At 46.1% G+C, this 9,656-nt stretch overlaps 1 protein-coding gene across 4 annotated transcripts in view; it reads left to right on the forward strand.

Moving 5' to 3' along the window:
• The window catches only part of KCNJ5 (potassium inwardly rectifying channel subfamily J member 5), a 64,444-nt gene that overhangs the window by 40,794 nt on the left and 13,994 nt on the right, over positions 1-9,656 (forward strand). For all 4 annotated transcript variants that reach the window (XM_035897457.1, XM_035897458.1, XM_035897460.1 and 1 more), the window contains one exon: positions 3,696-3,870. The gene's annotated coding sequence lies outside the window, so the exon portion shown is untranslated. The remainder of the gene's footprint in view (positions 1-3,695; positions 3,871-9,656) is intronic.

The following is a 9,656-nucleotide window of genomic DNA, read 5'->3' on the forward strand; positions in this document are numbered from 1 at the left end:
GGAGTCTCCTTCTCTGGAGATATTCAAAGCCCTCCTGGACGATGTCCTGTGTAACATGCTCTACGAGAGCAGGGGGGTTGGACTGAGTGATCTCCCGAGGTCCCTGCCAACCCTTGCCATTCTGTGAAAAGGTGCTGCCTCTCTGGCGATTAAATAAATGGCTCCTAAAAGGCCTTTAACGTTGATTGAAGTAGGTGCCTCTCCAGTGCCCTCTTTTCTGCGGCCTTTGCTGTGCTTTGCAACGTGCCTGGTGGCTCGGACCCTTTGCACAGCCCCCCCCCGCAGCACACAAACGCACTTACGGTGCGTGCTGGGTGGCACCTGCAGATCAGCGCCACGATCCCGCTCCCTCCTCTGAGCTGACGTCCGTGGCGTAAAGTATTGGCAGAGCTGGGGCAAAGAGGGAAGAGTGTCAAAACCATATGCCTGCTCGTGAGCCGGCAAATCTCGTTAGGGGGGAGGTCTCTCTTTTTTTCCAGCTGAATAATACGTGTGAGGTGTTTGGGGAACAGAGCTTTCTGCAGCCTCGCAGCTTAGTGGGCGCTGTGAAAATCCAGACTCGGCTTTAAACCCTCCCTGTGCCCCAGCTTTGTGGGTGTTTGTAGGGAACCTGGGGGAAGGACGCGGTGCCAGCAGATGGCAGTGCCTGTTAGCAGAGTTTCACTCGTGTCAGAAGAAATAGGGAGTCTGCTCCAAACGTGAAAATGTTTTTATTTACACTGGGTGAAGCACAGTGCCGTTTCTCGCGTGTGAGCAGCTCAAAGTGGGCGAATGGTGGCCGCAGAAATGACCGTGCTGCGAGCCCGCTCCTCTGCTCGGCTGGGAGAGCCTCGTCCACTTGGAGGCTGTCAACGGGGTTCGTGGTTGAGATGCCTTGAGCAAGCGTGGGAGGTGGGAAGGCAGGCTTCTCCTAGAGACGACCATCTCACACCAGCTTTGCAGAACTGCGGAGACTCTGTTCCTCTAGGGCTGCTGGCTGGGCGGCTTTTCCTAGCACAAAATTTCATTCTAAATCTTATTAAAAGAGATTAAATGAAAGAAGCAGCAGAGCTGATGCCTTTATGAAGGTGACACCGTCCTTAGTGCTGGCGAAGCAGCATCCAGGGACTTAACCTGCTCTGAAAGCAAACTTTGTGATTTGGGGGGGGCACTGACTCTCATGCTGTATGAATCACTGTTTAGTGCTTTTGAAGTAAGTTTGAATGCATAGTAAAAAAAACCAAACCAAAGCAGAACTCTTGATGTACTCCCCAAATAGCACTTTCATAAGGGTACTTCATGTATCATAGGCATACTCCTAAAGGGTAAAATAAATATTGCTAAAAAGAGCATTCCTAACAGCAGGCAGAAGATCTAACCTAATTTCGTAGGATTTAATCAAGTTTATTACCATGCCTTTTACTTTCATTGAAAATAGTTTCACTGCTGATTTGCATTTAGTCCTCAATGCTGTTTGCAACCTGGAATGGGGCAGCGCCGTTCTAACGCTGCGGAACAGGAGCCAAGCTGGCTGGTCTGATCTGATTGCCCACGCTGCAGTGAAGAGGGACATGTAAACAAACGACAAGTGGAAAAGCAAAATTGCATCTGCAAAACTAATTTTTAATGGCCTAAGTCCTTGGTCTGGCCCCAGATTCCTCCTGTCCCATCTGGCTAGGTCCGACCTCCACGTCCAGCTCAGGGAACAAGAACACTGGTACAAGCGCTGCGTGTGTAGAGATGGGCTTCCCTGTGCAACGTGACTATTAAAGATATTCAAAGCTGTGGTTATTTCCCTCTCTTTAACGCATCTGTCTTTGAATTTTTCCAGTCTCGCTTCCATAACAAGGTGTGACGTAGCCTAGATTTGAGGTGGCTTAGGAGTCAGATTTTCTGGCCTACAGAAAGTTCCACTAGTTCATTTTTTTCTTGTTCCAAAACAAGCACGCAAATAATAAGTTGCAGAATGTTCACACAGTAAAATAAAAATGTCATTCCAATGCTGACGTATTTCATTAGCAATAGCGTAACTTTAAAAACATTTAAAAAATCAAAAGTCATTCAAAGCAGAAGATGACAAAATAGCTTTTAGATTTCAGCAATGTTGACACATTCCTGCACAGTGCTTTTATAGAATCATGGAATGTTTTGGGTGGGAAGGGACCCCCAGAGGTCACCCAGCCCAACCCCCCTGCAGGAGCAGGGACACTTTGAACCACATCAGGTTGCTCACAGCCCCGGCCAACCTGGCCTGGAATGTTCCCAGGGATGGGGCCTCCACCCCCTCTCTGGGCAACCCCTCCCAGGGTTTCACTACCCTTTGGTAGTGCTTTGGTCTCAGCAAGTTCTCTTTTCCGGACCAGAAAATCTGCGAAAGCCTTTCTGATGGGCTGCGATGCGTGTGCTCCTGGAATAGGGAATTGGGGAGGACAGGGGGGCAGGGCTGGGGGAAGAGGGCAACAAAGCCTGAAGGTAACCTGGAGTCACCAGGCAGATCTCTCTCATGTATGCAGCTGGCCTGACATTTGCTTTTCAGAAGAGGAAATATTTTACTAAGCTTGGGTGACCGTGTGGTATTATCAATGATTAAAAAAAAAAAAAAAAGAAGAAAAAAAGAGAAAGACAAAAAATACAGCGAAGAGCTTTGAGAGTGTTCCCTGGGACTAGGTGCATCACAGGCAAACACCACGGTTCAGGCAGCAAACACCACGATACAGGCAGCAAACACCAATTCAGGCAGCAAACACCATGATACAGGCAGCAAACACCAATTCAGGCAGCAAACACCACGATACAGGCAGCAAACACCATGATACAGGCAGCAAACACCAATTCAGGCAGCAAACACCATGATACAGGCAGCAAACACCAATTCAGGCAGCAAACACCATGATACAGGCAGCAAACACCAATTCAGGCAGCAAACACCATGATACAGGCAGCAAACACCAATTCAGGCAGCAAACACCATGATACAGGCAGCAAACACCAATTCAGGCAGCAAGGCAGGCAAGGGAAGAGCACCAGAGGAATCATGCTCTCCCTCCTTCTCCCCCACTTTTCCCCAGTTCCTTGGTCCAGCCTGGAAGAGAGAGTTCCCACCATGCCGACGGATATGTACACATGTGCTCCCTGCTAAATGTGCAGCTTCTGCTTTCTCCCTCCCATCCTCCTGGGGTTTTTTGGTTGGTTTTTTTTTTTTTTTTAAGGAACTGCTTTCTGTTTGTGTGATGTTCAGCCAAGAACACAGCCCCCATCCCCTCAAAAAGAACCCAGTAATGGGGGAAAGGAAAACCCAGGCACCGCGCTTTGCCTCTTCTCCAGGCACCAAAGGCTCCTCTTCCCCCTCCCCAGCCCTTTCTGAGCAAAGCAGCGGCTGAAACCCCTCCCCGTTCGCTTCCCCTCCCGCCACCTTTCCCTCTGCTGCTCATTCAGAACAGATGATGCTCCCCAGCACACGCAGCCCTCTCCTCTCCCTCCCCTCTGCCCCAGCCCTTTAAAAAGCTTAATACCACCAGGAATTCGGTGGGGTGGGGGAGAGCAGGAGCAAGGAAAGGCAGGCGTTGGACAGGCAAAAGTAGCGCTGCAGCAGCGGAGGGTGAGGGTTTGGAGCACCCCGGGTCAGCTCGGAGAGAGCCAGGGAAAGCAGGGATACCTAGGGACAGGGGCGTGTGCGTTTAAATCTCCAGTGCCATATAAATGTTTTCTAATAACAGGCAGAGGAAAGAGGGAAGGAGACAGCCCAGGGACCAGAAGACGACCCCAGCTCTCTGGTGATGGCATGGATCGGACACTTTTCCGGCAGCTGTTTTGCCTACCTCTCAGTCCTGTCGCCGCCCAGTATCCCCGAAGTGCCAAGGCACAAGACTGATGCAGAGCCGCTCTTAGCAAGTAAGTTACCCGATTTTGCTTGTTTTTTCCACTTCCCTCCTTATCTTCTCTGTTTGCAAAGTATCAGGAGCCCAAAGGCAGGACAAGCGGCTGAACACCAGGTTTCCGTGCCCAAACCTGCCGGGCTGTGAGCTGGAGATGTGCTGTTGTCTAACTCACCAGCTGCTAGGGAGCTCTTTGGGAAGCTGGGGATTAGATGTTGATCTTGGGCAAAAGCACTGTCAGATCTAGTAAAGGTGTTATGCAGGAAAAGGCATTAATAATAATTAACTGCTCTGATACGAGATTAGTGGAGATGACTGGAATACAATGGGTAGGGGGAGACTGATCAGTAAGCAGCCCTGAAACGCATGGAGAGACTCCATAATCCTCACCTAGAGTCAAAGATTAAATTCTTTTATAATTAGGATACTTACTTGTCAGCTTAGGGTTTAAAGAGCCCTTGCAGTGTGGTCTCCAATGTTCAGCCCTTGGAGGGGACAGGCAATTTAATGCACTGGGAATCCCTAGGGGTGTTTATGGCTCTGGGAGGTAAAAGCATGACTAATTTTTTTGCCAATGTCCTGCTGCACCGGTCAAAAAGGCGCCCAGAGTCCTCCTTAGCACATGCTGGTTGGGAGTAACACGCTAACTTTTATACAGTGTGTCTCTCATCTGGTTTTGACCTGAGAGTTTCAGGAACCAATCGAGAATTGGCAGAAACTGTCCCTGTCTCAAAAAACTTACCATCTGACTTTCGGGGATTCTGTAACCAAGCAGATCCTTCCTCCTGCATCCTTTTAAGTAGAGAACTACTCTATTTTGTAGTAGAGTAGCTCAGAGGGAAACAAAACGGGCTTCTCTCGCTAGTTCTCTGACCAACCCAAGCAACCAGTACCTTCTATAGTATATGGGAAGTATGTCTGGCAGTGTTTGTGTTGGGGGAGTTATTTCACTTCTGGGTTCAGTTCTTTCCCCCACTGTTCCTACTCAGTTGGAGATAAAGGACCAGGATCATTTCTGGTTCCCATGAGAGAAAATTCTCCATCTCTGGAAGGTTCCAGCCCAATCATTTACAGACTCTGAAAAAGGCAAACAGAGTTTTGGTGTCATGTTCTGAGACAAATCTCCAGCCTCTTTTATATAAGTCACCCACTTTCTATTCACTTTGAGGTCAGGAGAGCCACTCGGATGTTTGGGGTGAGCACGGGCGCTTAACGGGCGGGTTGGTATTAGGTAGGTCCGTTTGTCTCTCTGCGACTCATCCTCTCGTCTGCACAGGGGGTTCAACAGGCCTGTTGAACGTCTTGGGGCAGAAGGAGCCTGCATTTGGTCAGTTCATCTTTGCATTCTGTGGATGCAAGTTGCTGGAGAAGTGTGAAGTGGTATTAACACCCTTCAATTTTATATTTTTTTTAAGCCAGCTGCAGATTACATCATGATTCTCAGTTGCTGTAGTGGTGAAATACCTAAACAATAGAGGACAGGCATGATGGTGCTCTTGGGGGGGGATTTTTCTCCTAGAATTGAGGTTCTGCTTTCCCCAGCATTCCATGTGTGCTGTGAGCAAACAGGCAGTAGCAGGAGGAACAGGAGCATCTTATCAGGACACAAGTGTCTCTTTTTCTTTGCTCAGTCGTGTTGGTTGAAAGATAACGGTCAAATTTTCAATGACGCCATGAGGTCCCCCTAAAAATAGAGTCTGGGGTAAAAGGACGGAGACAGAGAGGCTGCAGAGAGGCAGAGTCACTTCTGTGGAGGTGGAAGGAGCAAATAAGTTTATTTTCAGGCTTTATTTGTTCGAAAAGAAAATATCATTTGACTGTTCAAAACTAAGAAAAAAACCTAAAAGCATAATATTGTGATTGCATCCTCTGCACAGACTTTTCATGCTCAACTTCTTGAATTCGATGAAAGTTCGGTGGATTTTGTCCTCCCATCCACCCTATGCATATGAACTGTGGTGTATCAGGTAGTAGATACCCCTCATGCGGTGGAAACTCTGTGTTCTCCAGTCCTTGTTCTATAACAAGTTGTTACACGTACACTGGGGTCATCGTGATGTCTCACAAGGCAGTTTCTAGTTTTCATCTTTTTTCTGGAAAAAAAACCTCACCAAAACCCAAGACCCCACCCCCCACCCCCAGTCTCTATTCTCATCACGGTTTAGTTTTCTGCATAGGTCTGAAGTCAGTATGTTTAATGCAACTGCAAACTTGTGTTATGTATGGGATTTTTTTTATACTTTAATCCGTAGTTGAAGGGGAAAAAAAATCTATTTGAAACCTGTAGCGACTTGAGAGAGCAGAAACATTCTTCCTTGGCATTAGAAATAATCTTGCTCTGTTATTCACGCTGATAGATCAGGCTGTGTAGGCTTTTCAGAGTGATCTTTAGACACACCTGAAGAGGACAGGGACTACATTTCACTGCTGCTGGGTTGGTGGAAGGGAAGAAGAGACAGGCACTCATTTAGGATTTTAGAAACTCTAGGTTTAATGTCCTGCCCTGCCACAGACTCCCAAGCTGAGTGTGGAAGAAGCAAATGTCTTCGTGACTCACTTCCCCATCTTGAAATAGGGAAATAGAGCACTTCCATGTTACACGGATCTTAATAAATAAATAAATAAAATTTTCAAGCACGCCATACCTGTGTTGAACGCTGTGAAGAATTTGGATACTCTTGGAATGGGAGGACCACAAGGCTACCAACAATGAAAGGGCTCGGGGATATTAGAACTGTGACGAGCCGGCATTGCTGGGGAGAGGATAGATTGGGAGGTAATTAGCAGGTAAAAGTAAAGTGCAAAAGTCCGTAAGCTCTGACTTTCTCCTCGTCATATTAGCTTCCTACCCAGAGAGATTTTCTTCCAAGGTATTTTCTTTTGAAAGACTGAACACCTCCTGTTTCGGTGTTTCTGAGCCTAATGAAGCCTAAGCAGACAGGCGCCGTCATCGGCCCAGCTCTGTAACAAGCACAAAGTCATCCTCCTTCTTTAGTAGCTGCCTCGTTAATCATCAGTCACCCATTTTTTTTGTACTGGTGGGTGGGTGTCTCCTCTAGCCCCCGAGGAACCCCGTTGCAAAATCATGCCTGTCAGCGTGTTAGAAAAGCAGTGCTGCGACTTAATGAAAGCTCAAAGAGGGAATGAGAGGCACCTTCCTCCTTCAGTGCTGAGTGAGAGTACACTTTGAAAAGCAATTATTTGGATGAGGGAGCTTTTGAACCACATGTTTATTAGTGAAGTGCCACGGGTCTCCCTTCTCGTGCAGTTTCCTTCAATGTTTCGCCCTGGTTTTGCATAGCCTAACTCTTTTGCATCATTCCCTCCACCTGTGGATCTCCAAGCACTTTCCAAAGAGGCAGCCACCACGATCTCTATTTGTAAGTCAGAAAACTGAAAGCTCTTTTGCACAAAATCTACCTGCCTTTCTTTTTCCCGCATGCATATGTATGCCTCGAAAGGTAATCTCCTGTTGGCCTTGTTGACTGTTCGGTCTCATACACAGGCAGTAAATAAAAGGAGAGCAGGAAAGATGCCTTTCCCAGGGAAATCTGTCGGTCAGCGCCTATCTAATAGCCGTTTATCTTCAGATTGTCAAGGGGCATCTTTTCCTAATATTTCTTCTTCCTCCATCTTTCCACCGTACTCAGTGTTCAGCAATCAATGCTTTTATTCTCTCCGGGTGCTGCTACTTTAATTTGCTCTATTCCTCTACCAACTTTCCCATGTTGCTGGTGTCTGGCAATTAAGAATTCCATTCCCTCGCAGCAGTGTAACCCAAAGGAGAGTATGTGCCCCAGAGGAATCTGGGGACAGTAGCATAGGCTCAGCTTTATGTGGTGGGAGCAAAAGAAGGGGCTCAAGTTTTTCAGTAATGATCTGTTTAGTATTTACTGCTATATTGATGGCTTGTTGAGTAGCACAGGGCTCTTTGGGAAAAGAGATGACAGAATCAAGTAGAATCCTGATTTGGGAAGGTGTGTGGGGGGGTACTAAGGAACAGTTGCTCACTTTTTCTTGTAATGCAAGAAAACATGGGCATCAGGTTTAAAACAAACAAAAAGAAGTATTTTTTTTACACAAACTTGATGACATATTAATGTCTTCAAACTCCTCCTGCCTGCCAGTTTAGACCTCTCCAGAAGCAAATCCTACCCCCACTGAAACTTGCATTTACTTTAGCGAGATCAGCGATTATTTAAATTGAAAAAGTCACCATGCTCAGCAGGGGAAAAATATTTCTTGCAGACTTTTCTTGGCTTACCTTCTGTGATGTCTTCAGCAAATTTCTATCTTGAAGACGTGGAGCTATCAGGAGGGCTCATAGACAGCTCTGCAAAACCGAGCCTCCTGAAGACACTCGGCTAACCCCGGCTTGACCCTTCTTCAGCGAATCTAAGAGCCCTAAATGTCACCGCCTGCTCCGAGCCTGTCGTCTGGGCCAAAGCTGAGCAGCAGCAAGCCTAATAAAAAGCCCCTTTGCTAGGTTGGTGATACACTGACTCGCATCTCCCCTCGCAGTAGCCTGTCCAAAAGGAAAGCAGCTTTATACAAAAGTGACACTTTTATTATCCTGGCCTCGTTTAACCAAAGATGGTAAATGCCAATGAAACAGGACAGCGCATGTGACTATAAGAGGCAATTTCATCTCACAGATCGCTTTGCTGGAGGGAGCAGTGATTTACAAACTGAAGTCTAAATCTCTGTGAGATGCTTGCACGTAATTACCATTATCTGGAAAAGATGTGTGTGCTTGATAGCAATGGCAGTATATTCTACGATGAAGGAGTTAACCAAATCCTTACATAGCACAGTGCTCCTTGTCTAGTATCTTGTCTTTTGTGCTGAATTTTCCCAGGGCAGTTAAAATAATAAGGGAATGGTAGCAAATTTCCTAGAAGAATCTTGCCTAGGATCTCACACACCATTCATATCCGTAGCACAAATTTTACAGCTGGGGAATTAAGGCAGAGGGGAAAACAGTGATTTACTCAGAATTAGAATCATTTGGAACAGAAAGCTGGCTTGTCTTCAGACATCCCAACCTGTGCTCAAACTGCTAACCAATATCATTCCTTTTAAAGAGTCCAATACAAAGATTCATCTGCTTAATTATCTCCAGCAACCACAAACTGAGGTTACGCTTATGCTACGATGGGGGAGTTTAAGATTAAATATTAGGAGAAATTGTAACGCCACTGAAGCTGTCAGTAAAGTGTCTGCTTTAATGGCCCACTTGTGAGGTGTTCCTGAAGCTTTCCAGCTAGATTTCACTTGACCTCTTGTTAAAGATCAGTAGCATTAGAAAAGGGATGTTGCCGGTCCCTCGAGTGTTTTTGTTAAAGCAGGTTTCCCTGTACTTTCATTAACGGGCCATCCCTCCAGCCCGCTTCACCAGAGTGATATTTCTAGGGATTTAGGCTTTTTGATTGTTTTTATTCTATTCTGTTCTTTTTAATATGTTTCAAGATCCTTTTGGTCGCTTTGGTATGAAGCTGAAATGTGAAACCTTGCAGTAAAGATTCATGTCTCGAAATGGATTGTTCTCTTACCTGGTGTCAGTGTAAGTGAAATGCAGCTTCAAATATAACTTTAATAACAGGATTATCTTTAAAACAAGTCTTTTTAAAGTGAAAACATGCAACACTTGCCTATTTTTGCATTTCTACAATTGATCAAAAGCTTTTGAGTCCAAATGGAGGAATTTTAGATTAAACAAACAATGCAAGCAAAGATCAAAAGTAATATTCCTAAGAAGAAAGCAAAGAGGTTCTTCTCTGTGCTTAATTCTCTTTAAGTCAG

Source organism: Egretta garzetta, unplaced genomic scaffold, assembly GCF_000687185.1.
Source record: "Egretta garzetta isolate BGI_Z169 unplaced genomic scaffold, ASM68718v1 scaffold207, whole genome shotgun sequence".
Classification (NCBI taxonomy): Eukaryota; Metazoa; Chordata; class Aves; order Pelecaniformes; family Ardeidae; genus Egretta; species Egretta garzetta.